This window comes from Scomber scombrus, chromosome 9 (assembly GCF_963691925.1).
Source record: "Scomber scombrus chromosome 9, fScoSco1.1, whole genome shotgun sequence".
Lineage (NCBI taxonomy): Eukaryota > Metazoa > Chordata > Actinopteri > Scombriformes > Scombridae > Scomber > Scomber scombrus.
This window is the reverse complement of record NC_084978.1, coordinates 1,784,295-1,810,225: the sequence shown is the minus strand read 5'-3', so window position 1 is coordinate 1,810,225 and position 25,931 is coordinate 1,784,295. Positions and strand designations below refer to the sequence as shown.

Genomic DNA, 25,931 nt, shown 5'->3' with positions numbered 1-25,931 from the left:
AAACCAAGAAGCTTATCATTTCATTCTGTAATGGCAGATACCCAGTGTAGGGCTAGAAACTCCAAGTAGCAGGAGCTAAGATTTGGCAGTGGTGGGATTTGAACCCACGCCTCCTGAGAGACTGGAGCCTTAATCCAGCGCCTTAGACCGCTCGGCCACACTACCTCTTCTTGAGCCCATCAATGTCTGTAGCGACACCGAAAAGACACATTATTGTACGTCAAATATGAAGAGCAAGAACTTCCCAAACATTCAGCTTTGGCCACCACTGATGCAGGCTTTTGGGTCACTGGCGTATGTTGCTGGGCAACTCTTGGTAATAGGCTACCACATAGAGAAGGCCTGAAGAACTTATTAAGTAGCAGAGGATGGTTTCGATCCATCGACCTCTGGGTTATGGGCCCAGCACGCTTCCGCTGCGCCACTCTGCTTCCTCTTAGTAGTATTTGAGTTTTAACCTGTATTTCACTGATTTCACACCAATTTCTTGATTTTCAATGACTGGGAAATTTAGGCAAAATTGAGTGGACTTGCAAAACCCAGAAGCTTATCATTTCATTCTGTGATGGGAGTCAGAGAGAGGGATTGTTTACAACTTCCTGCTCTGATACCAACTGTAGGGTTAGTAACTCCAAGTAGCAGGAGCTTAATTTGGCAGTGGTGGGATTTGAACCCACGCCTCCTCAGAGACTGGAGCCTTAATCCAGCGCCTTAGACCACTCGGCCACACTACCTCCTCTTCAACCCATCGGTGTCTGTAGCGACACCGAAAAGACACAGTGCCGATATCCAAAATTATTGAACGTCAAATATTAATAGCCAGAAGAAGAGAAGAGATGTCCTGAACAACGCATTAATTAGCAGAGGATGGTTTCGATCCATCGACCTCTGGGTTATGGGCCTAGCACGCTTCCGCTGCGCCACTCTGCTTTCCTTTTGTGGTGGTTGAGTTTTAACCTGTATTTCTCCGATTTCACACCAATTTCTTGTTTTTCAATGACTGGGAAATTTAGGCAAAATTGAGCTGACTTGCAAATCCCAGAAGCTTATCATAACAACTTCCATACTGTAATGCTGACAGAGAGGGATCTTTTCCAACTTCCTGCTCTGTTTATGGCTAGAAACTCCAAGTACCAGGGACTAAACATGGCAGTGGTGGGATTTGAACCCACGCCTCCAGAGAGACTGGAGCCTAAATCCAGCGCCTTAGACCACTCGGCCACACTACCTCCTTTCGAACCCATCAATGTCTGTAGCGACACCGAAAAGACACATTATTGTACGTCAAATATGAAGAGCAAGAATTTCCCAGGTGTCTTCCCAAACATTCAGCTTTGGCCACCATTGATACTGGCTTTTGGGTCAGCGCAGGATGTCGCTGGGCAACTCTTGGTAACAGTCTACCACATAGAGAAGGCCTGAAGAACTTATTAATTAGCAGAGGATGGTTTCGATCCATCGACCTCTGGGTTATGGGCCCAGCACGCTTCCGCTGCGCCACTCTGCTTCCTGTTAGTGGTGTTTGAGTTTTGACCTGTATTTCACTGATTTCACACCAATTTCTTGATTTTCAATGACTGGGAAATTGAGTGGACTTGCAAAACCCAGAAGCTTATCATTTCATTCTGTAATGGCAGATACCCAGTGTAGGGCTAGAAACTCCAAGTAGCAGGAGCTAAGATTTGGCAGTGGTGGGATTTGAACCCACGCCTCCTGAGAGACTGGAGCCTTAATCCAGCGCCTTAGACCGCTCGGCCACACTACCTCTTCTTGAGCCCATCAATGTCTGTAGCGACACCGAAAAGACACATTATTGTACGTCAAATATGAAGAGCAAGAACTTCCCAAACATTCAGCTTTGGCCACCACTGATGCAGGCTTTTGGGTCACTGGCGTATGTTGCTGGGCAACTCTTGGTAATAGGCTACCACATAGAGAAGGCCTGAAGAACTTATTAAGTAGCAGAGGATGGTTTCGATCCATCGACCTCTGGGTTATGGGCCCAGCACGCTTCCGCTGCGCCACTCTGCTTCCTCTTAGTAGTATTTGAGTTTTAACCTGTATTTCACTGATTTCACACCAATTTCTTGATTTTCAATGACTGGGAAATTTAGGCAAAATTGAGTGGACTTGCAAAACCCAGAAGCTTATCATTTCATTCTGTGATGGGAGTCAGAGAGAGGGATTGTTTACAACTTCCTGCTCTGATACCAACTGTAGGGTTAGTAACTCCAAGTAGCAGGAGCTTAATTTGGCAGTGGTGGGATTTGAACCCACGCCTCCTCAGAGACTGGAGCCTTAATCCAGCGCCTTAGACCACTCGGCCACACTACCTCCTCTTCAACCCATCGGTGTCTGTAGCGACACCGAAAAGACACAGTGCCGATATCCAAAATTATTGAACGTCAAATATTAATAGCCAGAAGAAGAGAAAAGATGTCCCGAACAACGCATTAATTAGCAGAGGATGGTTTCGATCCATCGACCTCTGGGTTATGGGCCCAGCACGCTTCCGCTGCGCCACTCTGCTTTCCTTTTGTGGTGGTTGAGTTTTAACCTGTATTTCTCCGATTTCACACCAATTTCTTGTTTTTCAATGACTGGGAAATTTAGGCAAAATTGAGCTGACTTGCAAATCCCAGAAGCTTATCATAACAACTTCCATACTGTAATGCTGACAGAGAGGGATCTTTTCCAACTTCCTGCTCTGTTTATGGCTAGAAACTCCAAGTACCAGGGACTAAACATGGCAGTGGTGGGATTTGAACCCACGCCTCCAGAGAGACTGGAGCCTAAATCCAGCGCCTTAGACCACTCGGCCACACTACCTCCTTTCGAACCCATCAATGTCTGTAGCGACACCGAAAAGACACATTATTGTACGTCAAATATGAAGAGCAAGAATTTCCCAGGTGTCTTCCCAAACATTCAGCTTTGGCCACCATTGATACTGGCTTTTGGGTCAGCGCAGGATGTCGCTGGGCAACTCTTGGTAACAGTCTACCACATAGAGAAGGCCTGAAGAACTTATTAATTAGCAGAGGATGGTTTCGATCCATCGACCTCTGGGTTATGGGCCCAGCACGCTTCCGCTGCGCCACTCTGCTTCCTGTTAGTGGTGTTTGAGTTTTGACCTGTATTTCACTGATTTCACACCAATTTCTTGATTTTCAATGACTGGGAAATTGAGTGGACTTGCAAAACCCAGAAGCTTATCATTTCATTCTGTAATGGCAGATACCCAGTGTAGGGCTAGAAACTCCAAGTAGCAGGAGCTAAGATTTGGCAGTGGTGGGATTTGAACCTACGCCTCCTGAGAGACTGGAGCCTTAATCCAGCGCCTTAGACCGCTCGGCCACACTACCTCTTCTTGAGCCCATCAATGTCTGTAGCGACACCGAAAAGACACATTATTGTACGTCAAATATGAAGAGCAAGAACTTCCCAAACATTCAGCTTTGGCCACCACTGATGCAGGCTTTTGGGTCACTGGCGTATGTTGCTGGGCAACTCTTGGTAATAGGCTACCACATAGAGAAGGCCTGAAGAACTTATTAAGTAGCAGAGGATGGTTTCGATCCATCGACCTCTGGGTTATGGGCCCAGCACGCTTCCGCTGCGCCACTCTGCTTCCTCTTAGTAGTATTTGAGTTTTAACCTGTATTTCACTGATTTCACACCAATTTCTTGATTTTCAATGACTGGGAAATTTAGGCAAAATTGAGTGGACTTGCAAAACCCAGAAGCTTATCATTTCATTCTGTGATGGGAGTCAGAGAGAGGGATTGTTTACAACTTCCTGCTCTGATACCAACTGTAGGGTTAGTAACTCCAAGTAGCAGGAGCTTAATTTGGCAGTGGTGGGATTTGAACCCACGCCTCCTCAGAGACTGGAGCCTTAATCCAGCGCCTTAGACCACTCGGCCACACTACCTCCTCTTCAACCCATCGGTGTCTGTAGCGACACCGAAAAGACACAGTGCCGATATCCAAAATTATTGAACGTCAAATATTAATAGCCAGAAGAAGAGAAGAGATGTCCCGAACAACGCATTAATTAGCAGAGGATGGTTTCGATCTATCGACCTCTGGGTTATGGGCCCAGCACGCTTCCGCTGCACCACTCTGCTTTCCTTTTGTGGTGGTTGAGTTTTAACCTGTATTTCTCCGATTTCACACCAATTTCTTGTTTTTCAATGACTGGGAAATTTAGGCAAAATTGAGCTGACTTGCAAATCCCAGAAGCTTATCATAACAACTTCCATACTGTAATGCTGACAGAGAGGGATCTTTTCCAACTTCCTGCTCTGTTTATGGCTAGAAACTCCAAGTACCAGGGACTAAACATGGCAGTGGTGGGATTTGAACCCACGCCTCCAGAGAGACTGGAGCCTAAATCCAGCGCCTTAGACCACTCGGCCACACTACCTCCTTTCGAACCCATCAATGTCTGTAGCGACACCGAAAAGACACATTATTGTACGTCAAATATGAAGAGCAAGAATTTCCCAGGTGTCTTCCCAAACATTCAGCTTTGGCCACCATTGATACTGGCTTTTGGGTCAGCGCAGGATGTCGCTGGGCAACTCTTGGTAACAGTCTACCACATAGAGAAGGCCTGAAGAACTTATTAATTAGCAGAGGATGGTTTCGATCCATCGACCTCTGGGTTATGGGCCCAGCACGCTTCCGCTGCGCCACTCTGCTTCCTGTTAGTGGTGTTTGAGTTTTGACCTGTATTTCACTGATTTCACACCAATTTCTTGATTTTCAATGACTGGGAAATTGAGTGGACTTGCAAAACCCAGAAGCTTATCATTTCATTCTGTAATGGCAGATACCCAGTGTAGGGCTAGAAACTCCAAGTAGCAGGAGCTAAGATTTGGCAGTGGTGGGATTTGAACCCACGCCTCCTGAGAGACTGGAGCCTTAATCCAGCGCCTTAGACCGCTCGGCCACACTACCTCTTCTTGAGCCCATCAATGTCTGTAGCGACACCGAAAAGACACATTATTGAACGTCAAATATGAAGAGCAAGAACTTCCCAAACATTCAGCTTTGGCCACCACTGATGCAGGCTTTTGGGTCACTGGCGTATGTTGCTGGGCAACTCTTGGTAATAGGCTACCACATAGAGAAGGCCTGAAGAACTTATTAAGTAGCAGAGGATGGTTTCGATCCATCGACCTCTGGGTTATGGGCCCAGCACGCTTCCGCTGCGCCACTCTGCTTCCTCTTAGTAGTATTTGAGTTTTAACCTGTATTTCACTGATTTCACACCAATTTCTTGATTTTCAATGACTGGGAAATTTAGGCAAAATTGAGTGGACTTGCAAAACCCAGAAGCTTATCATTTCATTCTGTGATGGGAGTCAGAGAGAGGGATTGTTTACAACTTCCTGCTCTGATACCAACTGTAGGGTTAGTAACTCCAAGTAGCAGGAGCTTAATTTGGCAGTGGTGGGATTTGAACCCACGCCTCCTCAGAGACTGGAGCCTTAATCCAGCGCCTTAGACCACTCGGCCACACTACCTCCTCTTCAACCCATCGGTGTCTGTAGCGACACCGAAAAGACACAGTGCCGATATCCAAAATTATTGAACGTCAAATATTAATAGCCAGAAGAAGAGAAAAGATGTCCCGAACAACGCATTAATTAGCAGAGGATGGTTTCGATCTATCGACCTCTGGGTTATGGGCCCAGCACGCTTCCGCTGCGCCACTCTGCTTTCCTTTTGTGGTGGTTGAGTTTTAACCTGTATTTCTCCGATTTCACACCAATTTCTTGTTTTTCAATGACTGGGAAATTTAGGCAAAATTGAGCTGACTTGCAAATCCCAGAAGCTTATCATAACAACTTCCATACTGTAATGCTGACAGAGAGGGATCTTTTCCAACTTCCTGCTCTGTTTATGGCTAGAAACTCCAAGTACCAGGGACTAAACATGGCAGTGGTGGGATTTGAACCCACGCCTCCAGAGAGACTGGAGCCTAAATCCAGCGCCTTAGACCACTCGGCCACACTACCTCCTTTCGAACCCATCAATGTCTGTAGCGACACCGAAAAGACACATTATTGTACGTCAAATATGAAGAGCAAGAATTTCCCAGGTGTCTTCCCAAACATTCAGCTTTGGCCACCATTGATACTGGCTTTTGGGTCAGCGCAGGATGTCGCTGGGCAACTCTTGGTAACAGTCTACCACATAGAGAAGGCCTGAAGAACTTATTAATTAGCAGAGGATGGTTTCGATCCATCGACCTCTGGGTTATGGGCCCAGCACGCTTCCGCTGCGCCACTCTGCTTCCTGTTAGTGGTGTTTGAGTTTTGACCTGTATTTCACTGATTTCACACCAATTTCTTGATTTTCAATGACTGGGAAATTGAGTGGACTTGCAAAACCCAGAAGCTTATCATTTCATTCTGTAATGGCAGATACCCAGTGTAGGGCTAGAAACTCCAAGTAGCAGGAGCTAAGATTTGGCAGTGGTGGGATTTGAACCCACGCCTCCTGAGAGACTGGATCCTTAATCCAGCGCCTTAGACCGCTCGGCCACACTACCTCTTCTTGAGCCCATCAATGTCTGTAGCGACACCGAAAAGACACATTATTGAACGTCAAATATGAAGAGCAAGAACTTCCCAAACATTCAGCTTTGGCCACCACTGATGCAGGCTTTTGGGTCACTGGCGTATGTTGCTGGGCAACTCTTGGTAATAGTCTACCACATAGAGAAGGCCTGAAGAACTTATTAAGTAGCAGAGGATGGTTTCGATCCATCGACCTCTGGGTTATGGGCCCAGCACGCTTCCGCTGCGCCACTCTGCTTCCTCTTAGTAGTATTTGAGTTTTAACCTGTATTTCACTGATTTCACACCAATTTCTTGATTTTCAATGACTGGGAAATTTAGGCAAAATTGAGTGGACTTGCAAAACCCAGAAGCTTATCATTTCATTCTGTGATGGGAGTCAGAGAGAGGGATTGTTTACAACTTCCTGCTCTGATACCAACTGTAGGGTTAGTAACTCCAAGTAGCAGGAGCTTAATTTGGCAGTGGTGGGATTTGAACCCACGCCTCCTCAGAGACTGGAGCCTTAATCCAGCGCCTTAGACCACTCGGCCACACTACCTCCTCTTCAACCCATCGGTGTCTGTAGCGACACCGAAAAGACACAGTGCCGATATCCAAAATTATTGAACGTCAAATATTAATAGCCAGAAGAAGAGAAGAGATGTACCGAACAACGCATTAATTAGCAGAGGATGGTTTCGATCCATCGACCTCTGGGTTATGGGCCCAGCACGCTTCCGCTGCGCCACTCTGCTTTCCTTTTGTGGTGGTTGAGTTTTAACCTGTATTTCTCCGATTTCACACCAATTTCTTGTTTTTCAATGACTGGGAAATTTAGGCAAAATTGAGCTGACTTGCAAATCCCAGAAGCTTATCATAACAACTTCCATACTGTAATGCTGACAGAGAGGGATCTTTTCCAACTTCCTGCTCTGTTTATGGCTAGAAACTCCAAGTACCAGGGACTAAACATGGCAGTGGTGGGATTTGAACCCACGCCTCCAGAGAGACTGGAGCCTAAATCCAGCGCCTTAGACCACTCGGCCACACTACCTCCTTTCGAACCCATCAATGTCTGTAGCGGCACCGAAAAGACACATTATTGTACGTCAAATATGAAGAGTAAGAATTTCCCAGGTGTCTTCCCAAACATTCAGCTTTGGCCACCATTGATACTGGCTTTTGGGTCAGCGCAGGATGTCGCTGGGCAACTCTTGGTAACAGTCTACCACATAGAGAAGGCCTGAAGAACTTATTAATTAGCAGAGGATGGTTTCGATCCATCGACCTCTGGGTTATGGGCCCAGCACGCTTCCGCTGCGCCACTCTGCTTCCTGTTAGTGGTGTTTGAGTTTTGACCTGTATTTCACTGATTTCACACCAATTTCTTGATTTTCAATGACTGGGAAATTGAGTGGACTTGCAAAACCCAGAAGCTTATCATTTCATTCTGTAATGGCAGATACCCAGTGTAGGGCTAGAAACTCCAAGTAGCAGGAGCTAAGATTTGGTAGTGGTGGGATTTGAACCCACGCCTCCTGAGAGACTGGAGCCTTAATCCAGCGCCTTAGACCGCTCGGCCACACTAGCTCTTCTTGAGCCCATCAATGTCTGTAGCGACACCGAAAAGACACATTATTGTACGTCAAATATGAAGAGCAAGAACTTCCCAAACATTCAGCTTTGGCCACCACTGATGCAGGCTTTTGGGTCACTGGCGTATGTTGCTGGGCAACTCTTGGTAATAGGCTACCACATAGAGAAGGCCTGAAGAACTTATTAAGTAGCAGAGGATGGTTTCGATCCATCGACCTCTGGGTTATGGGCCCAGCACGCTTCCGCTGCGCCACTCTGCTTCCTCTTAGTAGTATTTGAGTTTTAACCTGTATTTCACTGATTTCACACCAGTTTCTTGATTTTCAATGACTGGGAAATTTAGGCAAAATTGAGTGGACTTGCAAAACCCAGAAGCTTATCATTTCATTCTGTGATGGGAGTCAGAGAGAGGGATTGTTTACAACTTCCTGCTCTGATACCAACTGTAGGGTTAGTAACTCCAAGTAGCAGGAGCTTAATTTGGCAGTGGTGGGATTTGAACCCACGCCTCCTCAGAGACTGGAGCCTTAATCCAGCGCCTTAGACCACTCGGCCACACTACCTCCTCTTCAACCCATCGGTGTCTGTAGCGACACCGAAAAGACACAGTGCCGATATCCAAAATTATTGAACGTCAAATATTAATAGCCAGAAGAAGAGAAGAGATGTCCCGAACAACGCATTAATTAGCAGAGGATGGTTTCGATCCATCGACCTCTGGGTTATGGGCCCAGCACGCTTCCGCTGCGCCACTCTGCTTTCCTTTTGTGGTGGTTGAGTTTTAACCTGTATTTCTCCGATTTCACACCAATTTCTTGTTTTTCAATGACTGGGAAATTTAGGCAAAATTGAGCTGACTTGCAAATCCCAGAAGCTTATCATAACAACTTCCATACTGTAATGCTGACAGAGAGGGATCTTTTCCAACTTCCTGCTCTGTTTATGGCTAGAAACTCCAAGTACCAGGGACTAAACATGGCAGTGGTGGGATTTGAACCCACGCCTCCAGAGAGACTGGAGCCTAAATCCAGCGCCTTAGACCACTCGGCCACACTACCTCCTTTCGAACCCATCAATGTCTGTAGCGACACCGAAAAGACACATTATTGTACGTCAAATATGAAGAGCAAGAATTTCCCAGGTGTCTTCCCAAACATTCAGCTTTGGCCACCATTGATACTGGCTTTTGGGTCAGCGCAGGATGTCGCTGGGCAACTCTTGGTAACAGTCTACCACATAGAGAAGGCCTGAAGAACTTATTAATTAGCAGAGGATGGTTTCGATCCATCGACCTCTGGGTTATGGGCCCAGCACGCTTCCGCTGCGCCACTCTGCTTCCTGTTAGTGGTGTTTGAGTTTTGACCTGTATTTCACTGATTTCACACCAATTTCTTGATTTTCAATGACTGGGAAATTGAGTGGACTTGCAAAACCCAGAAGCTTGTCATTTCACTCTGTAATGGCAGATACCCAGTGTAGGGCTAGAAACTCCAAGTAGCAGGAGCTAAGATTTGGCAGTGGTGGGATTTGAACCCACGCCTCCTGAGAGACTGGAGCCTTAATCCAGCGCCTCAGACCGCTCGGCCACACTACCTCTTCTTGAGCCCATCAATGTCTGTAGCGACACCGAAAAGACACATTATTGAACGTCAAATATGAAGAGCAAGAACTTCCCAAACATTCAGCTTTGGCCACCACTGATGCAGGCTTTTGGGTCACTGGCGTATGTTGCTGGGCAACTCTTGGTAATAGTCTACCACATAGAGAAGGCCTGAAGAACTTATTAAGTAGCAGAGGATGGTTTCGATCCATCGACCTCTGGGTTATGGGCCCAGCACGCTTCCGCTGCGCCACTCTGCTTCCTCTTAGTAGTATTTGAGTTTTAACCTGTATTTCACTGATTTCACACCAATTTCTTGATTTTCAATGACTGGGAAATTTAGGCAAAATTGAGTGGACTTGCAAAACCCAGAAGCTTATCATTTCATTCTGTGATGGGAGTCAGAGAGAGGGATTGTTTACAACTTCCTGCTCTGATACCAACTGTAGGGTTAGTAACTCCAAGTAGCAGGAGCTTAATTTGGCAGTGGTGGGATTTGAACCCACGCCTCCTCAGAGACTGGAGCCTTAATCCAGCGCCTTAGACCACTCGGCCACACTACCTCCTCTTCAACCCATCGGTGTCTGTAGCGACACCGAAAAGACACAGTGCCGATATCCAAAATTATTGAACGTCAAATATTAATAGCCAGAAGAAGAGAAGAGATGTCCCGAACAACGCATTAATTAGCAGAGGATGGTTTCGATCCATCGACCTCTGGGTTATGGGCCCAGCACGCTTCCGCTGCGCCACTCTGCTTTCCTTTTGTGGTGGTTGAGTTTTAACCTGTATTTCTCCGATTTCACACCAATTTCTTGTTTTTCAATGACTGGGAAATTTAGGCAAAATTGAGCTGACTTGCAAATCCCAGAAGCTTATCATAACAACTTCCATACTGTAATGCTGACAGAGAGGGATCTTTTCCAACTTCCTGCTCTGTTTATGGCTAGAAACTCCAAGTACCAGGGACTAAACATGGCAGTGGTGGGATTTGAACCCACGCCTCCAGAGAGACTGGAGCCTAAATCCAGCGCCTTAGACCACTCGGCCACACTACCTCCTTTCGAACCCATCAATGTCTGTAGCGACACCGAAAAGACACATTATTGTACGTCAAATATGAAGAGCAAGAATTTCCCAGGTGTCTTCCCAAACATTCAGCTTTGGCCACCATTGATACTGGCTTTTGGGTCAGCGCAGGATGTCGCTGGGCAACTCTTGGTAACAGTCTACCACATAGAGAAGGCCTGAAGGACTTATTAATTAGCAGAGGATGGTTTCGATCCATCGACCTCTGGGTTATGGGCCCAGCACGCTTCCACTGCGCCACTCTGCTTCCTGTTAGTGGTGTTTGAGTTTTGACCTGTATTTCACTGATTTCACACCAATTTCTTGATTTTCAATGACTGGGAAATTGAGTGGACTTGCAAAACCCAGAAGCTTATCATTTCATTCTGTAATGGCAGATACCCAGTGTAGGGCTAGAAACTCCAAGTAGCAGGAGCTAAGATTTGGCAGTGGTGGGATTTGAACCCACGCCTCCTGAGAGACTGGAGCCTTAATCCAGCGCCTCAGACCGCTCGGCCACACTACCTCTTCTTGAGCCCATCAATGTCTGTAGCGACACCGAAAAGACACATTATTGAACGTCAAATATGAAGAGCAAGAACTTCCCAAACATTCAGCTTTGGCCACCACTGATGCAGGCTTTTGGGTCACTGGCGTATGTTGCTGGGCAACTCTTGGTAATAGTCTACCACATAGAGAAGGCCTGAAGAACTTATTAAGTAGCAGAGGATGGTTTCGATCCATCGACCTCTGGGTTATGGGCCCAGCACGCTTCCGCTGCGCCACTCTGCTTCCTCTTAGTAGTATTTGAGTTTTAACCTGTATTTCACTGATTTCACACCAATTTCTTGATTTTCAATGACTGGGAAATTTAGGCAAAATTGAGTGGACTTGCAAAACCCAGAAGCTTATCATTTCATTCTGTGATGGGAGTCAGAGAGAGGGATTGTTTACAACTTCCTGCTTTGATACCAACTGTAGGGTTAGTAACTCCAAGTAGCAGGAGCTTAATTTGGCAGTGGTGGGATTTGAACCCACGCCTCCTCAGAGACTGGAGCCTTAATCCAGCGCCTTAGACCACTCGGCCACACTACCTCCTCTTCAACCCATCGGTGTCTGTAGCGACACCGAAAAGACACAGTGCCGATATCCAAAATTATTGAACGTCAAATATTAATAGCCAGAAGAAGAGAAGAGATGTCCCGAACAACGCATTAATTAGCAGAGGATGGTTTCGATCCATCGACCTCTGGGTTATGGGCCCAGCACGCTTCCACTGCGCCACTCTGCTTCCTGTTAGTGGTGTTTGAGTTTTGACCTGTATTTCACTGATTTCACACCAATTTCTTGATTTTCAATGACTGGGAAATTGAGTGGACTTGCAAAACCCAGAAGCTTATCATTTCATTCTGTAATGGCAGATACCCAGTGTAGGGCTAGAAACTCCAAGTAGCAGGAGCTAAGATTTGGCAGTGGTGGGATTTGAACCCACGCCTCCTGAGAGACTGGAGCCTTAATCCAGCGCCTCAGACCGCTCGGCCACACTACCTCTTCTTGAGCCCATCAATGTCTGTAGCGACACCGAAAAGACACATTATTGAACGTCAAATATGAAGAGCAAGAACTTCCCAAACATTCAGCTTTGGCCACCACTGATGCAGGCTTTTGGGTCACTGGCGTATGTTGCTGGGCAACTCTTGGTAATAGTCTACCACATAGAGAAGGCCTGAAGAACTTATTAAGTAGCAGAGGATGGTTTCGATCCATCGACCTCTGGGTTATGGGCCCAGCACGCTTCCGCTGCGCCACTCTGCTTCCTCTTAGTAGTATTTGAGTTTTAACCTGTATTTCACTGATTTCACACCAATTTCTTGATTTTCAATGACTGGGAAATTTAGGCAAAATTGAGTGGACTTGCAAAACCCAGAAGCTTATCATTTCATTCTGTGATGGGAGTCAGAGAGAGGGATTGTTTACAACTTCCTGCTTTGATACCAACTGTAGGGTTAGTAACTCCAAGTAGCAGGAGCTTAATTTGGCAGTGGTGGGATTTGAACCCACGCCTCCTCAGAGACTGGAGCCTTAATCCAGCGCCTTAGACCACTCGGCCACACTACCTCCTCTTCAACCCATCGGTGTCTGTAGCGACACCGAAAAGACACAGTGCCGATATCCAAAATTATTGAACGTCAAATATTAATAGCCAGAAGAAGAGAAGAGATGTCCCGAACAACGCATTAATTAGCAGAGGATGGTTTCGATCCATCGACCTCTGGGTTATGGGCCCAGCACGCTTCCGCTGCGCCACTCTGCTTTCCTTTTGTGGTGGTTGAGTTTTAACCTGTATTTCTCCGATTTCACACCAATTTCTTGTTTTTCAATGACTGGGAAATTTAGGCAAAATTCAGCTGACTTGCAAATCCCAGAAGCTTATCATAACAACTTCCATACTGTAATGCTGACAGAGAGGGATCTTTTCCAACTTCCTGCTCTGTTTATGGCTAGAAACTCCAAGTACCAGGGACTAAACATGGCAGTGGTGGGATTTGAACCCACGCCTCCAGAGAGACTGGAGCCTAAATCCAGCGCCTTAGACCACTCGGCCACACTACCTCCTTTCGAACCCATCAATGTCTGTAGCGACACCGAAAAGACACATTATTGTACGTCAAATATGAAGAGCAAGAATTTCCCAGGTGTCTTCCCAAACATTCAGCTTTGGCCACCATTGATACTGGCTTTTGGGTCAGCGCAGGATGTCGCTGGGCAACTCTTGGTAACAGTCTACCACATAGAGAAGGCCTGAAGAACTTATTAATTAGCAGAGGATGGTTTCGATCCATCGACCTCTGGGTTATGGGCCCAGCACGCTTCCGCTGCGCCACTCTGCTTCCTGTTAGTGGTGTTTGAGTTTTGACCTGTATTTCACTGATTTCACACCAATTTCTTGATTTTCAATGACTGGGAAATTGAGTGGACTTGCAAAACCCAGAAGCTTATCATTTCATTCTGTAATGGCAGATACCCAGTGTAGGGCTAGAAACTCCAAGTAGCAGGAGCTAAGATTTGGCAGTGGTGGGATTTGAACCCACGCCTCCTGAGAGACTGGAGCCTTAATCCAGCGCCTCAGACCGCTCGGCCACACTACCTCTTCTTGAGCCCATCAATGTCTGTAGCGACACCGAAAAGACACATTATTGAACGTCAAATATGAAGAGCAAGAACTTCCCAAACATTCAGCTTTGGCCACCACTGATGCAGGCTTTTGGGTCACTGGCGTATGTTGCTGGGCAACTCTTGGTAATAGTCTACCACATAGAGAAGGCCTGAAGAACTTATTAAGTAGCAGAGGATGGTTTCGATCCATCGACCTCTGGGTTATGGGCCCAGCACGCTTCCGCTGCGCCACTCTGCTTCCTCTTAGTAGTATTTGAGTTTTAACCTGTATTTCACTGATTTCACACCAATTTCTTGATTTTCAATGACTGGGAAATTTAGGCAAAATTGAGTGGACTTGCAAAACCCAGAAGCTTATCATTTCATTCTGTGATGGGAGTCAGAGAGAGGGATTGTTTACAACTTCCTGCTTTGATACCAACTGTAGGGTTAGTAACTCCAAGTAGCAGGAGCTTAATTTGGCAGTGGTGGGATTTGAACCCACGCCTCCTCAGAGACTGGAGCCTTAATCCAGCGCCTTAGACCACTCGGCCACACTACCTCCTCTTCAACCCATCGGTGTCTGTAGCGACACCGAAAAGACACAGTGCCGATATCCAAAATTATTGAACGTCAAATATTAATAGCCAGAAGAAGAGAAGAGATGTCCCGAACAACGCATTAATTAGCAGAGGATGGTTTCGATCCATCGACCTCTGGGTTATGGGCCCAGCACGCTTCCGCTGCGCCACTCTGCTTTCCTTTTGTGGTGGTTGAGTTTTAACCTGTATTTCTCCGATTTCACACCAATTTCTTGTTTTTCAATGACTGGGAAATTTAGGCAAAATTGAGCTGACTTGCAAATCCCAGAAGCTTATCATAACAACTTCCATACTGTAATGCTGACAGAGAGGGATCTTTTCCAACTTCCTGCTCTGTTTATGGCTAGAAACTCCAAGTACCAGGGACTAAACATGGCAGTGGTGGGATTTGAACCCACGCCTCCAGAGAGACTGGAGCCTAAATCCAGCGCCTTAGACCACTCGGCCACACTACCTCCTTTCGAACCCATCAATGTCTGTAGCGACACCGAAAAGACACATTATTGTACGTCAAATATGAAGAGCAAGAATTTCCCAGGTGTCTTCCCAAACATTCAGCTTTGGCCACCATTGATACTGGCTTTTGGGTCAGCGCAGGATGTCGCTGGGCAACTCTTGGTAACAGTCTACCACATAGAGAAGGCCTGAAGAACTTATTAATTAGCAGAGGATGGTTTCGATCCATCGACCTCTGGGTTATGGGCCCAGCACGCTTCCGCTGCGCCACTCTGCTTCCTGTTAGTGGTGTTTGAGTTTTGACCTGTATTTCACTGATTTCACACCAATTTCTTGATTTTCAATGACTGGGAAATTGAGTGGACTTGCAAAACCCAGAAGCTTATCATTTCATTCTGTAATGGCAGATACCCAGTGTAGGGCTAGAAACTCCAAGTAGCAGGAGCTAAGATTTGGCAGTGGTGGGATTTGAACCCACGCCTCCAGAGAGACTGGAGCCTAAATCCAGCGCCTTAGACCACTCGGCCACACTACCTCCTTTCGAACCCATCAATGTCTGTAGCGACACCGAAAAGACACATTATTGTACGTCAAATATGAAGAGCAAGAATTTCCCAGGTGTCTTCCCAAACATTCAGCTTTGGCCACCATTGATACTGGCTTTTGGGTCAGCGCAGGATGTCGCTGGGCAACTCTTGGTAACAGTCTACCACATAGAGAAGGCCTGAAGAACTTATTAATTAGCAGAGGATGGTTTCGATCCATCGACCTCTGGGTTATGGGCCCAGCACGCTTCCGCTGCGCCACTCTGCTTCCTGTTAGTGGTGTTTGAGTTTTGACCTGTATTTCACTGATTTCACACCAATTTCTTGATTTTCAATGACTGGGAAATTGAGTGGACTTGCAAAACCCAGAAGCTTATCATTTCATTCTGTAATGGCAGATACCCAGTGTAGGGCTAGAAACTCCAAGTAGCAGGAGCTAAGATTTGGCAGTGGTGGGATTTGAACCCACGCCTCCTGAGAGACTGGAGCCTTAATCCAGCGGCTTAGACCGCTCGGCCACACTACCTCTTCTTGAGCCCATCAATGTCTGTAGCGACACCGAAAAGACACATTATTGTACGTCAAATATGAAGAGCAAGAACTTCCCAAACATTCAGCTTTGGCCACCACTGATGCAGGCTTTTGGGTCACTGGCGTATGTTGCTGGGCAACTCTTGGTAATAGGCTACCACATAGAGAAGGCCTGAAGAACTTATTAAGTAGCAGAGGATGGTTTCGATCCATCGACCTCTGGGTTATGGGCCCAGCACGCTTCCGCTGCGCCACTCTGCTTCCTCTTAGTAGTATTTGAGTTTTAACCTGTATTTCACTGATTTCACACCAATTTCTTGATTTTCAATGACTGGGAAATTTAGGCAAAATTGAGTGGACTTGCAAAACCCAGAAGCTTATCATTTCATTCTGTGATGGGAGTCAGAGAGAGGGATTGTTTACAACTTCCTGCTCTGATACCAACTGTAGGGTTAGTAACTCCAAGTAGCAGGAGCTTAATTTGGCAGTGGTGGGATTTGAACCCACGCCTCCTCAGAGACTGGAGCCTTAATCCAGCGCCTTAGACCACTCGGCCACACTACCTCCTCTTCAACCCATCGGTGTCTGTAGCGACACCGAAAAGACACAGTGCCGATATCCAAAATTATTGAACGTCAAATATTAATAGCCAGAAGAAGAGAAGAGATGTCCCGAACAACGCATTAATTAGCAGAGGATGGTTTCGATCCATCGACCTCTGGGTTATGGGCCCAGCACGCTTCCGCTGCGCCACTCTGCTTTCCTTTTGTGGTGGTTGAGTTTTAACCTGTATTTCTCCGATTTCACACCAATTTCTTGTTTTTCAATGACTGGGAAATTTAGGCAAAATTGAGCTGACTTGCAAATCCCAGAAGCTTATCATAACAACTTCCATACTGTAATGCTGACAGAGAGGGATCTTTTCCAACTTCCTGCTCTGTTTATGGCTAGAAACTCCAAGTACCAGGGACTAAACATGGCAGTGGTGGGATTTGAACCCACGCCTCCAGAGAGACTGGAGCCTAAATCCAGCGCCTTAGACCACTCGGCCACACTACCTCCTTTCGAACCCATCAATGTCTGTAGCGACACCGAAAAGACACATTATTGTACGTCAAATATGAAGAGCAAGAATTTCCCAGGTGTCTTCCCAAACATTCAGCTTTGGCCACCATTGATACTGGCTTTTGGGTCAGCGCAGGATGTCGCTGGGCAACTCTTGGTAACAGTCTACCACATAGAGAAGGCCTGAAGAACTTATTAATTAGCAGAGGATGGTTTCGATCCATCGACCTCTGGGTTATGGGCCCAGCACGCTTCCGCTGCGCCACTCTGCTTCCTGTTAGTGGTGTTTGAGTTTTGACCTGTATTTCACTGATTTCACACCAATTTCTTGATTTTCAATGACTGGGAAATTGAGTGGACTTGCAAAACCCAGAAGCTTGTCATTTCACTCTGTAATGGCAGATACCCAGTGTAGGGCTAGAAACTCCAAGTAGCAGGAGCTAAGATTTGGCAGTGGTGGGATTTGAACCCACGCCTCCTGAGAGACTGGAGCCTTAATCCAGCGCCTTAGACCGCTCGGCCACACTACCTCTTCTTGAGCCCATCAATGTCTGTAGCGACACCGAAAAGACACATTATTGAACGTCAAATATGAAGAGCAAGAACTTCCCAAACATTCAGCTTTGGCCACCACTGATGCAGGCTTTTGGGTCACTGGCGTATGTTGCTGGGCAACTCTTGGTAATAGTCTACCACATAGAGAAGGCCTGAAGAACTTATTAAGTAGCAGAGGATGGTTTCGATCCATCGACCTCTGGGTTATGGGCCCAGCACGCTTCCGCTGCGCCACTCTGCTTCCTCTTAGTAGTATTTGAGTTTTAACCTGTATTTCACTGATTTCACACCAATTTCTTGATTTTCAATGACTGGGAAATTTAGGCAAAATTGAGTGGACTTGCAAAACCCAGAAGCTTATCATTTCATTCTGTGATGGGAGTCAGAGAGAGGGATTGTTTACAACTTCCTGCTCTGATACCAACTGTAGGGTTAGTAACTCCAAGTAGCAGGAGCTTAATTTGGCAGTGGTGGGATTTGAACCCACGCCTCCTCAGAGACTGGAGCCTTAATCCAGCGCCTTAGACCACTCGGCCACACTACCTCCTCTTCAACCCATCGGTGTCTGTAGCGACACCGAAAAGACACAGTGCCGATATCCAAAATTATTGAACGTCAAATATTAATAGCCAGAAGAAGAGAAGAGATGTCCCGAACAACGCATTAATTAGCAGAGGATGGTTTCGATCCATCGACCTCTGGGTTATGGGCCCAGCACGCTTCCGCTGCGCCACTCTGCTTTCCTTTTGTGGTGGTTGAGTTTTAACCTGTATTTCTCCGATTTCACACCAATTTCTTGTTTTTCAATGACTGGGAAATTTAGGCAAAATTGAGCTGACTTGCAAATCCCAGAAGCTTATCATAACAACTTCCATACTGTAATGCTGACAGAGAGGGATCTTTTCCAACTTCCTGCTCTGTTTATGGCTAGAAACTCCAAGTACCAGGGACTAAACATGGCAGTGGTGGGATTTGAACCCACGCCTCCAGAGAGACTGGAGCCTAAATCCAGCGCCTTACACCACTCGGCCACACTACCTCCTTTCGAACCCATCAATGTCTGTAGCGACACCGAAAAGACACATTATTGTACGTCAAATATGAAGAGCAAGAATTTCCCAGGTGTCTTCCCAAACATTCAGCTTTGGCCACCATTGATACTGGCTTTTGGGTCAGCGCAGGATGTTGCTGGGCAACTCTTGGTAACAGTCTACCACATAGAGAAGGCCTGAAGAACTTATTAATTAGCAGAGGATGGTTTCGATCCATCGACCTCTGGGTTATGGGCCCAGCACGCTTCCGCTGCGCCACTCTGCTTCCTGTTAGTGGTGTTTGAGTTTTGACCTGTATTTCACTGATTTCACACCAATTTCTTGATTTTCAATGACTGGGAAATTGAGTGGACTTGCAAAACCCAGAAGCTTATCATTTCATTCTGTAATGGCAGATACCCAGTGTAGGGCTAGAAACTCCAAGTAGCAGGAGCTAAGATTTGGCAGTGGTGGGATTTGAACCCACGCCTCCTGAGAGACTGGAGCCTTAATCCAGCGCCTTAGACCGCTCGGCCACACTACCTCTTCTTGAGCCCATCAATGTCTGTAGCGACACCGAAAAGACACATTATTGTACGTCAAATATGAAGAGCAAGAACTTCCCAAACATTCAGCTTTGGCCACCACTGATGCAGGCTTTTGGGTCACTGGCGTATGTTGCTGGGCAACTCTTGGTAACAGTCTACCACATAGAGAAGGCCTGAAGAACTTATTAATTAGCAGAGGATGGTTTCGATCCATCGACCTCTGGGTTATGGGCCCAGCACGCTTCCGCTGCGCCACTCTGCTTCCTGTTAGAGGTGTTTGAGTTTTGACCTGTATTTCACTGATTTCACACCAATTTCTTGATTTTCAATGACTGGGAAATTGAGTGGACTTGCAAAACCCAGAAGCTTATCATTTCATTCTGTAATGGCAGATACCCAGTGTAGGGCTAGAAACTCCAAGTAGCAGGAGCTAAGATTTGGCAGTGGTGGGATTTGAACCCACGCCTCCTGAGAGACTGGAGCCTTAATCCAGCGCCTTAGACCGCTCGGCCACACTACCTCTTCTTGAGCCCATCAATGTCTGTAGCGACACCGAAAAGACACATTATTGAACGTCAAATATGAAGAGCAAGAACTTCCCAAACATTCAGCTTTGGCCACCACTGATGCAGGCTTTTGGGTCACTGGCGTATGTTGCTGGGCAACTCTTGGTAATAGTCTACCACATAGAGAAGGCCTGAAGAACTTATTAAGTAGCAGAGGATGGTTTCGATCCATCGACCTCTGGGTTATGGGCCCAGCACGCTTCCGCTGCGCCACTCTGCTTCCTCTTAGTAGTATTTGAGTTTTAACCTGTATTTCACTGATTTCACACCAATTTCTTGATTTTCAATGACTGGGAAATTTAGGCAAAATTGAGTGGACTTGCAAAACCCAGAAGCTTATCATTTCATTCTGTGATGGGAGTCAGAGAGAGGGATTGTTTACAACTTCCTGCTCTGATTCCAACTGTAGGGTTAGTAACTCCAAGTAGCAGGAGCTTAATTTGGCAGTGGTGGGATTTGAACCCACGCCTCCTCAGAGACTGGAGCCTTAATCCAGCGCCTTAGACCACCCGGCCACACTACCTCCTCTTCAACCCATCGGTGTCTGTAGCGACACCGAAAGACACAGTGCCGATATCCAAAATTATTGAACGTCAAATATTAATAGCCAGAAGAAGAGAAGAGATGTCCCGAACAACGCATTAATTAGCAGAGGATGGTTTCGATCCATCGACCTCTGGGTTATGGGCCCAGCACGCTTCCGCTGCGCCACTCTGCTTTCCTTTTGTGGTGGTTGAGTTTTAACCTGTATTTCTCCGATTTCACACCAATTTCTTGTTTTTCAATGACTGGGAAATTTAGGCAAAATTGAGCTGACTTGCAAATCCCAGAAGCTTATCATAACAACTTCCATACTGTAATGCTGACAGAGAGGGATCTGTTCCAACTTCCTGCTCTGTTTATGGCTAGAAACTCCAAGTACCAGGGACTAAACATGGCAGTGGTGGGATTTGAACCCACGCCTCCAGAGAGACTGGAGCCTAAATCCAGCGCCTTAGACCACTCGGCCACACTACCTCCTTTCGAACCCATCAATGTCTGTAGCGACACCGAAAAGACACATTATTGTACGTCAAATATGAAGAGCAAGAATTTCCCAGGTGTCTTCCCAAACATTCAGCTTTGGCCACCATTGATACTGGCTTTTGGGTCAGCGCAGGATGTCGCTGGGCAACTCTTGGTAACAGTCTACCACATAGAGAAGGCCTGAAGGACTTATTAATTAGCAGAGGATGGTTTCGATCCATCGACCTCTGGGTTATGGGCCCAGCACGCTTCCGCTGCGCCACTCTGCTTCCTGTTAGTGGTGTTTGAGTTTTGACCTGTATTTCACTGATTTCACACCAATTTCTTGATTTTCAATGACTGGGAAATTGAGTGGACTTGCAAAACCCAGAAGCTTATCATTTCATTCTGTAATGGCAGATACCCAGTGTAGGGCTAGAAACTCCAAATAGCAGCAGCTAAGATTTGGCAGTGGTGGGATTTGAACCCACGCCTCCTGAGAGACTGGAGCCTTAATCCAGCGCCTTAGACCGCTCGGCCACACTACCTCTTCTTGAGCCCATCAATGTCTGTATCGACACCGAAAAGACACATTATTGAACGTCAAATATGAAGAGCAAGAACTTCCCAAACATTCAGCTTTGGCCACCACTGATGCAGGCTTTTGGGTCACTGGCGTATGTTGCTGGGCAACTCTTGGTAATAGTCTACCAGATAGAGAAGGCCTGAAGAACTTATTAAGTAGCAGAGGATGGTTTCGATCCATCGACCTCTGGGTTATGGGCCCAGCACGCTTCCGCTGCGCCACTCTGCTTCCTCTTAGTAGTATTTGAGTTTTAACCTGTATTTCACTGATTTCACACCAATTTCTTGATTTTCAATGACTGGGAAATTTAGGCAAAATTGAGTTGACTTGCAAAACCCAGAAGCTTATCATTTCATTCTGTGATGGGAGTCAGAGAGAGGGATTGTTTACAACTTCCTGCTCTGATACCAACTGTAGGGTTAGTAACTCCAAGTAGCAGGAGCTTAATTTGGCAGTGGTGGGATTTGAACTCACGCCTCCTCAGAGACTGGAGCCTTAATCCAGCGCCTTAGACCACTCGGCCACACTACCTCCTATTCAACCCATCGGTGTCTGTAGCGACACCGAAAGACACAGTGCCGATATCCAAAATTATTGAACGTCAAATATTAATAGCCAGAAGAAGAGAAGAGATGTCCCGAACAACGCATTAATTAGCAGAGGATGGTTTCGATCCATCGACCTCTGGGTTATGGGCCCAGCACGCTTCCGCTGCGCCACTCTGCTTTCCTTTTGTGGTGGTTGAGTTTTAACCTGTATTTCTCCGATTTCACACCAATTTCTTGTTTTTCAATGACTGGGAAATTTAGGCAAAATTGAGCTGACTTGCAAATCCCAGAAGCTTATCATAACAACTTCCATACTGTAATGCTGACAGAGAGGGATCTGTTCCAACTTCCTGCTCTGTTTATGGCTAGAAACTCCAAGTACCAGGGACTAAACATGGCAGTGGTGGGATTTGAACCCACGCCTCCAGAGAGACTGGAGCCTAAATCCAGCGCCTTAGACCACTCGGCCACACTACCTCCTTTCGAACCCATCAATGTCTGTAGCGACACCGAAAAGACACATTATTGTACGTCAAATATGAAGAGCAAGAATTTCCCAGGTGTCTTCCCAAACATTCAGCTTTGGCCACCATTGATACTGGCTTTTGGGTCAGCGCAGGATGTCGCTGGGCAACTCTTGGTAACAGTCTACCACATAGAGAAGGCCTGAAGAACTTATTAATTAGCAGAGGATGGTTTCGATCCATCGACCTCTGGGTTATGGGCCCAGCACGCTTCCGCTGCGCCACTCTGCTTCCTGTTAGTGGTGTTTGAGTTTTGACCTGTATTTCACTGATTTCACACCAATTTCTTGATTTTCAATGACTGGGAAATTGAGTGGACTTGCAAAACCCAGAAGCTTATCATTTCATTCTGTAATGGCAGATACCCAGTGTAGGGCTAGAAACTCCAAGTAGCAGGAGCTAAGATTTGGCAGTGGTGGGATTTGAACCCACGCCTCCTGAGAGACTGGAGCCTTAATCCAGCGCCTTAGACCGCTCGGCCACACTACCTCTTCTTGAGCCCATCAATGTCTGTAGCGACACCGAAAAGACACATTATTGAACGTCAAATATGAAGAGCAAGAACTTCCCAAACATTCAGCTTTGGCCACCACTGATGCAGGCTTTTGGGTCACTGGCATATGTTGCTGGGCAACTCTTGGTAATAGTCTACCACATAGAGAAGGCCTGAAGAACTTATTAAGTAGCAGAGGATGGTTTCGATCCATCGACCTCTGGGTTATGGGCCCAGCACGCTTCCGCTGCACCACTCTGCTTCCTCTTAGTAGTATTTGAGTTTTAACCTGTATTTCACTGATTTCACACCAATTTCTTGATTTTCAATGACTGGGAAATTTAGGCAAAATTGAGTTGACTTGCAAAACCCAGAAGCTTATCATTTCATTCTGTGATGGGAGTCAGAGAGAGGGATTGTTTACAACTTCCTGCTCTGATACCAACTGTAGGGTTAGTAACTCCAAGTAGCAGGAGCTTAATTTGGCAGTGGTGGGATTTGAACCCACGCCTCCTCAGAGACTGGAGCCTTAATCCAGCGCCTTAGACCACTCGGCCACACTACCTCCTCTTCAACCCATCGGTGTCTGTAGCGACACCGAAAAGACACAGTGCCGATATCCAAAATTATTGAACGTCAAATATTAATAGCCAGAAGAAGAGAAGAGATGTCCCGAACAACGCATTAATTAGCAGAGGATGGTTTCGATCCATCGACCTCTGGGTTATGGGCCCAGCACGCTTCCGCTGCGCCACTCTGCTTTCCTTTTGTGGTGGTTGAGTTTTAACCTGTATTTCTCCGATTTCACACCAATTTCTTGTTTTTCAATGACTGGGAAATTTAGGCAAAATTGAGCTGACTTGCAAATCCCAGAAGCTTATCATAACAACTTCCATACTGTAATGCTGACAGAGAGGGATCTGTTCCAACTTCCTGCTCTGTTTATGGCTAGAAACTCCAAGTACCAGGGACTAAACATGGCAGTGGTGGGATTTGAACCCACGCCTCCAGAGAGACTGGAGCCTAAATCCAGCGCCTTAGACCACTCGGCCACACTACCTCCTTTCGAACCCATCAATGTCTGTAGCGACACCGAAAAGACACATTATTGTACGTCAAATATGAAGAGCAAGAATTTCCCAGGTGTCTTCCCAAACATTCAGCTTTGGCCACCATTGATACTGGCTTTTGGGTCAGCGCAGGATGTCGCTGGGCAACTCTTGGTAACAGTCTACCACATAGAGAAGGCCTGAAGAACTTATTAATTAGCAGAGGATGGTTTCGATCCATCGACCTCTGGGTTATGGGCCCAGCACGCTTCCGCTGCGCCACTCTGCTTCCTGTTAGTGGTGTTTGAGTTTTGACCTGTATTTCACTGATTTCACACCAATTTCTTGATTTTCAATGACTGGGAAATTGAGTGGACTTGCAAAACCCAGAAGCTTATCATTTCATTCTGTAATGGCAGATACCCAGTGTAGGGCTAGAAACTCCAAGTAGCAGGAGCTAAGATTTGGCAGTGGTGGGATTTGAACCCACGCCTCCTGAGAGACTGGAGCCTTAAACCAGCGCCTTAGACCGCTCGGCCACACTACCTCTTCTTGAGCCCATCAATGTCTGTAGCGACACCGAAAAGACACATTATTGTACGTCAAATATGAAGAGCAAGAACTTCCCAAACATTCAGCTTTGGCCACCACTGGTGCAGGCTTTTGGGTCACTGGCGTATGTTGCTGGGCAACTCTTGGTAATAGTCTACCACATAGAGAAGGCCTGAAGAACTTATTAAGTAGCAGAGGATGGTTTCGATCCATCGACCTCTGGGTTATGGGCCCAGCACGCTTCCGCTGCGCCACTCTGCTTCCTCTTAGTAGTATTTGAGTTTTAACCTGTATTTCACTGATTTCACACCAATTTCTTGATTTTCAATGACTGGGAAATTTAGGCAAAATTGAGTGGACTTGCAAAACCCAGAAGCTTATCATTTCATTCTGTGATGGGAGTCAGAGAGAGGGATTGTTTACAACTTCCTGCTCTGATACCAACTGTAGGGTTAGTAACTCCAAGTAGCAGGAGCTTAATTTGGCAGTGGTGGGATTTGAACTCACGCCTCCTCAGAGACTGGAGCCTTAATCCAGCGCCTTAGACCACTCGGCCACACTACCTCCTATTCAACCCATCGGTGTCTGTAGCGACACCGAAAGACACAGTGCCGATATCCAAAATTATTGAACGTCAAATATTAATAGCCAGAAGAAGAGAAGAGATGTCCCGAACAACGCATTAATTAGCAGAGGATGGTTTCGATCCATCGACCTCTGGGTTATGGGCCCAGCACGCTTCCGCTGCGCCACTCTGCTTTCCTTTTGTGGTGGTTGAGTTTTAACCTGTATTTCTCCGATTTCACACCAATTTCTTGTTTTTCAATGACTGGGAAATTTAGGCAAAATTGAGCTGACTTGCAAATCCCAGAAGCTTATCATAACAACTTCCATACTGTAATGCTGACAGAGAGGGATCTGTTCCAACTTCCTGCTCTGTTTATGGCTAGAAACTCCAAGTACCAGGGACTAAACATGGCAGTGGTGGGATTTGAACCCACGCCTCCAGAGAGACTGGAGCCTAAATCCAGCGCCTTAGACCACTCGGCCACACTACCTCCTTTCGAACCCATCAATGTCTGTAGCGACACCGAAAAGACACATTATTGTACGTCAAATATGAAGAGCAAGAATTTCCCAGGTGTCTTCCCAAACATTCAGCTTTGGCCACCATTGATACTGGCTTTTGGGTCAGCGCAGGATGTCGCTGGGCAACTCTTGGTAACAGTCTACCACATAGAGAAGGCCTGAAGAACTTATTAATTAGCAGAGGATGGTTT

General features: G+C 46.5%; 40 non-coding genes across 40 annotated transcripts; all 40 read right to left on the bottom strand.

Moving 5' to 3' along the window:
• Positions 1 to 83: 83 nt before the first annotated feature.
• trnal-aag (transfer RNA leucine (anticodon AAG)) lies at positions 84 to 165 on the bottom strand. Its single transcript has one exon. It is a non-coding gene; the product is annotated as a tRNA-Leu (tRNA).
• A 487-nt stretch (positions 166 to 652) lies between these two features.
• Positions 653 to 734, bottom strand: trnal-aag (transfer RNA leucine (anticodon AAG)). The gene has a single exon. It is a non-coding gene; the product is annotated as a tRNA-Leu (tRNA).
• Positions 735 to 1,147: 413 nt separating this feature from the next.
• trnal-uag (transfer RNA leucine (anticodon UAG)) lies at positions 1,148 to 1,229 on the bottom strand. Its single transcript has one exon. It is a non-coding gene; the product is annotated as a tRNA-Leu (tRNA).
• A 454-nt stretch (positions 1,230 to 1,683) lies between these two features.
• Positions 1,684 to 1,765, bottom strand: trnal-aag (transfer RNA leucine (anticodon AAG)). The gene has a single exon. It is a non-coding gene; the product is annotated as a tRNA-Leu (tRNA).
• Positions 1,766 to 2,252: 487 nt separating this feature from the next.
• On the bottom strand, positions 2,253 to 2,334 carry trnal-aag (transfer RNA leucine (anticodon AAG)). The gene has a single exon. It is a non-coding gene; the product is annotated as a tRNA-Leu (tRNA).
• Positions 2,335 to 2,747: 413 nt separating this feature from the next.
• trnal-uag (transfer RNA leucine (anticodon UAG)) lies at positions 2,748 to 2,829 on the bottom strand. The gene has a single exon. It is a non-coding gene; the product is annotated as a tRNA-Leu (tRNA).
• A 1,023-nt stretch (positions 2,830 to 3,852) lies between these two features.
• Positions 3,853 to 3,934, bottom strand: trnal-aag (transfer RNA leucine (anticodon AAG)). Its single transcript has one exon. It is a non-coding gene; the product is annotated as a tRNA-Leu (tRNA).
• A 413-nt stretch (positions 3,935 to 4,347) lies between these two features.
• On the bottom strand, positions 4,348 to 4,429 carry trnal-uag (transfer RNA leucine (anticodon UAG)). The gene has a single exon. It is a non-coding gene; the product is annotated as a tRNA-Leu (tRNA).
• Positions 4,430 to 4,883: 454 nt separating this feature from the next.
• Positions 4,884 to 4,965, bottom strand: trnal-aag (transfer RNA leucine (anticodon AAG)). Its single transcript has one exon. It is a non-coding gene; the product is annotated as a tRNA-Leu (tRNA).
• Positions 4,966 to 5,452: 487 nt separating this feature from the next.
• trnal-aag (transfer RNA leucine (anticodon AAG)) lies at positions 5,453 to 5,534 on the bottom strand. Its single transcript has one exon. It is a non-coding gene; the product is annotated as a tRNA-Leu (tRNA).
• Positions 5,535 to 5,947: 413 nt separating this feature from the next.
• trnal-uag (transfer RNA leucine (anticodon UAG)) lies at positions 5,948 to 6,029 on the bottom strand. Its single transcript has one exon. It is a non-coding gene; the product is annotated as a tRNA-Leu (tRNA).
• Positions 6,030 to 6,483: 454 nt separating this feature from the next.
• trnal-aag (transfer RNA leucine (anticodon AAG)) lies at positions 6,484 to 6,565 on the bottom strand. Its single transcript has one exon. It is a non-coding gene; the product is annotated as a tRNA-Leu (tRNA).
• Positions 6,566 to 7,052: 487 nt separating this feature from the next.
• Positions 7,053 to 7,134, bottom strand: trnal-aag (transfer RNA leucine (anticodon AAG)). Its single transcript has one exon. It is a non-coding gene; the product is annotated as a tRNA-Leu (tRNA).
• A 413-nt stretch (positions 7,135 to 7,547) lies between these two features.
• On the bottom strand, positions 7,548 to 7,629 carry trnal-uag (transfer RNA leucine (anticodon UAG)). The gene has a single exon. It is a non-coding gene; the product is annotated as a tRNA-Leu (tRNA).
• A 1,023-nt stretch (positions 7,630 to 8,652) lies between these two features.
• trnal-aag (transfer RNA leucine (anticodon AAG)) lies at positions 8,653 to 8,734 on the bottom strand. Its single transcript has one exon. It is a non-coding gene; the product is annotated as a tRNA-Leu (tRNA).
• Positions 8,735 to 9,147: 413 nt separating this feature from the next.
• On the bottom strand, positions 9,148 to 9,229 carry trnal-uag (transfer RNA leucine (anticodon UAG)). Its single transcript has one exon. It is a non-coding gene; the product is annotated as a tRNA-Leu (tRNA).
• A 1,023-nt stretch (positions 9,230 to 10,252) lies between these two features.
• On the bottom strand, positions 10,253 to 10,334 carry trnal-aag (transfer RNA leucine (anticodon AAG)). The gene has a single exon. It is a non-coding gene; the product is annotated as a tRNA-Leu (tRNA).
• Positions 10,335 to 10,747: 413 nt separating this feature from the next.
• Positions 10,748 to 10,829, bottom strand: trnal-uag (transfer RNA leucine (anticodon UAG)). The gene has a single exon. It is a non-coding gene; the product is annotated as a tRNA-Leu (tRNA).
• Positions 10,830 to 11,035: 206 nt separating this feature from the next.
• trnam-cau (transfer RNA methionine (anticodon CAU)) lies at positions 11,036 to 11,107 on the bottom strand. The gene has a single exon. It is a non-coding gene; the product is annotated as a tRNA-Met (tRNA).
• Positions 11,108 to 11,852: 745 nt separating this feature from the next.
• trnal-aag (transfer RNA leucine (anticodon AAG)) lies at positions 11,853 to 11,934 on the bottom strand. The gene has a single exon. It is a non-coding gene; the product is annotated as a tRNA-Leu (tRNA).
• A 124-nt stretch (positions 11,935 to 12,058) lies between these two features.
• trnam-cau (transfer RNA methionine (anticodon CAU)) lies at positions 12,059 to 12,130 on the bottom strand. Its single transcript has one exon. It is a non-coding gene; the product is annotated as a tRNA-Met (tRNA).
• Positions 12,131 to 12,875: 745 nt separating this feature from the next.
• trnal-aag (transfer RNA leucine (anticodon AAG)) lies at positions 12,876 to 12,957 on the bottom strand. Its single transcript has one exon. It is a non-coding gene; the product is annotated as a tRNA-Leu (tRNA).
• Positions 12,958 to 13,370: 413 nt separating this feature from the next.
• On the bottom strand, positions 13,371 to 13,452 carry trnal-uag (transfer RNA leucine (anticodon UAG)). The gene has a single exon. It is a non-coding gene; the product is annotated as a tRNA-Leu (tRNA).
• Positions 13,453 to 14,475: 1,023 nt separating this feature from the next.
• trnal-aag (transfer RNA leucine (anticodon AAG)) lies at positions 14,476 to 14,557 on the bottom strand. Its single transcript has one exon. It is a non-coding gene; the product is annotated as a tRNA-Leu (tRNA).
• A 413-nt stretch (positions 14,558 to 14,970) lies between these two features.
• Positions 14,971 to 15,052, bottom strand: trnal-uag (transfer RNA leucine (anticodon UAG)). The gene has a single exon. It is a non-coding gene; the product is annotated as a tRNA-Leu (tRNA).
• Positions 15,053 to 15,506: 454 nt separating this feature from the next.
• Positions 15,507 to 15,588, bottom strand: trnal-uag (transfer RNA leucine (anticodon UAG)). The gene has a single exon. It is a non-coding gene; the product is annotated as a tRNA-Leu (tRNA).
• A 1,023-nt stretch (positions 15,589 to 16,611) lies between these two features.
• Positions 16,612 to 16,693, bottom strand: trnal-aag (transfer RNA leucine (anticodon AAG)). The gene has a single exon. It is a non-coding gene; the product is annotated as a tRNA-Leu (tRNA).
• Positions 16,694 to 17,106: 413 nt separating this feature from the next.
• trnal-uag (transfer RNA leucine (anticodon UAG)) lies at positions 17,107 to 17,188 on the bottom strand. Its single transcript has one exon. It is a non-coding gene; the product is annotated as a tRNA-Leu (tRNA).
• Positions 17,189 to 17,642: 454 nt separating this feature from the next.
• trnal-aag (transfer RNA leucine (anticodon AAG)) lies at positions 17,643 to 17,724 on the bottom strand. The gene has a single exon. It is a non-coding gene; the product is annotated as a tRNA-Leu (tRNA).
• Positions 17,725 to 18,211: 487 nt separating this feature from the next.
• Positions 18,212 to 18,293, bottom strand: trnal-aag (transfer RNA leucine (anticodon AAG)). Its single transcript has one exon. It is a non-coding gene; the product is annotated as a tRNA-Leu (tRNA).
• Positions 18,294 to 18,706: 413 nt separating this feature from the next.
• trnal-uag (transfer RNA leucine (anticodon UAG)) lies at positions 18,707 to 18,788 on the bottom strand. The gene has a single exon. It is a non-coding gene; the product is annotated as a tRNA-Leu (tRNA).
• A 454-nt stretch (positions 18,789 to 19,242) lies between these two features.
• On the bottom strand, positions 19,243 to 19,324 carry trnal-aag (transfer RNA leucine (anticodon AAG)). Its single transcript has one exon. It is a non-coding gene; the product is annotated as a tRNA-Leu (tRNA).
• A 442-nt stretch (positions 19,325 to 19,766) lies between these two features.
• Positions 19,767 to 19,848, bottom strand: trnal-aag (transfer RNA leucine (anticodon AAG)). The gene has a single exon. It is a non-coding gene; the product is annotated as a tRNA-Leu (tRNA).
• Positions 19,849 to 20,829: 981 nt separating this feature from the next.
• On the bottom strand, positions 20,830 to 20,911 carry trnal-uag (transfer RNA leucine (anticodon UAG)). Its single transcript has one exon. It is a non-coding gene; the product is annotated as a tRNA-Leu (tRNA).
• Positions 20,912 to 21,365: 454 nt separating this feature from the next.
• trnal-aag (transfer RNA leucine (anticodon AAG)) lies at positions 21,366 to 21,447 on the bottom strand. Its single transcript has one exon. It is a non-coding gene; the product is annotated as a tRNA-Leu (tRNA).
• Positions 21,448 to 22,428: 981 nt separating this feature from the next.
• On the bottom strand, positions 22,429 to 22,510 carry trnal-uag (transfer RNA leucine (anticodon UAG)). Its single transcript has one exon. It is a non-coding gene; the product is annotated as a tRNA-Leu (tRNA).
• A 454-nt stretch (positions 22,511 to 22,964) lies between these two features.
• Positions 22,965 to 23,046, bottom strand: trnal-aag (transfer RNA leucine (anticodon AAG)). The gene has a single exon. It is a non-coding gene; the product is annotated as a tRNA-Leu (tRNA).
• A 487-nt stretch (positions 23,047 to 23,533) lies between these two features.
• trnal-aag (transfer RNA leucine (anticodon AAG)) lies at positions 23,534 to 23,615 on the bottom strand. The gene has a single exon. It is a non-coding gene; the product is annotated as a tRNA-Leu (tRNA).
• Positions 23,616 to 24,028: 413 nt separating this feature from the next.
• trnal-uag (transfer RNA leucine (anticodon UAG)) lies at positions 24,029 to 24,110 on the bottom strand. The gene has a single exon. It is a non-coding gene; the product is annotated as a tRNA-Leu (tRNA).
• Positions 24,111 to 25,627: 1,517 nt separating this feature from the next.
• trnal-uag (transfer RNA leucine (anticodon UAG)) lies at positions 25,628 to 25,709 on the bottom strand. The gene has a single exon. It is a non-coding gene; the product is annotated as a tRNA-Leu (tRNA).
• Positions 25,710 to 25,931: the final 222 nt, after the last annotated feature.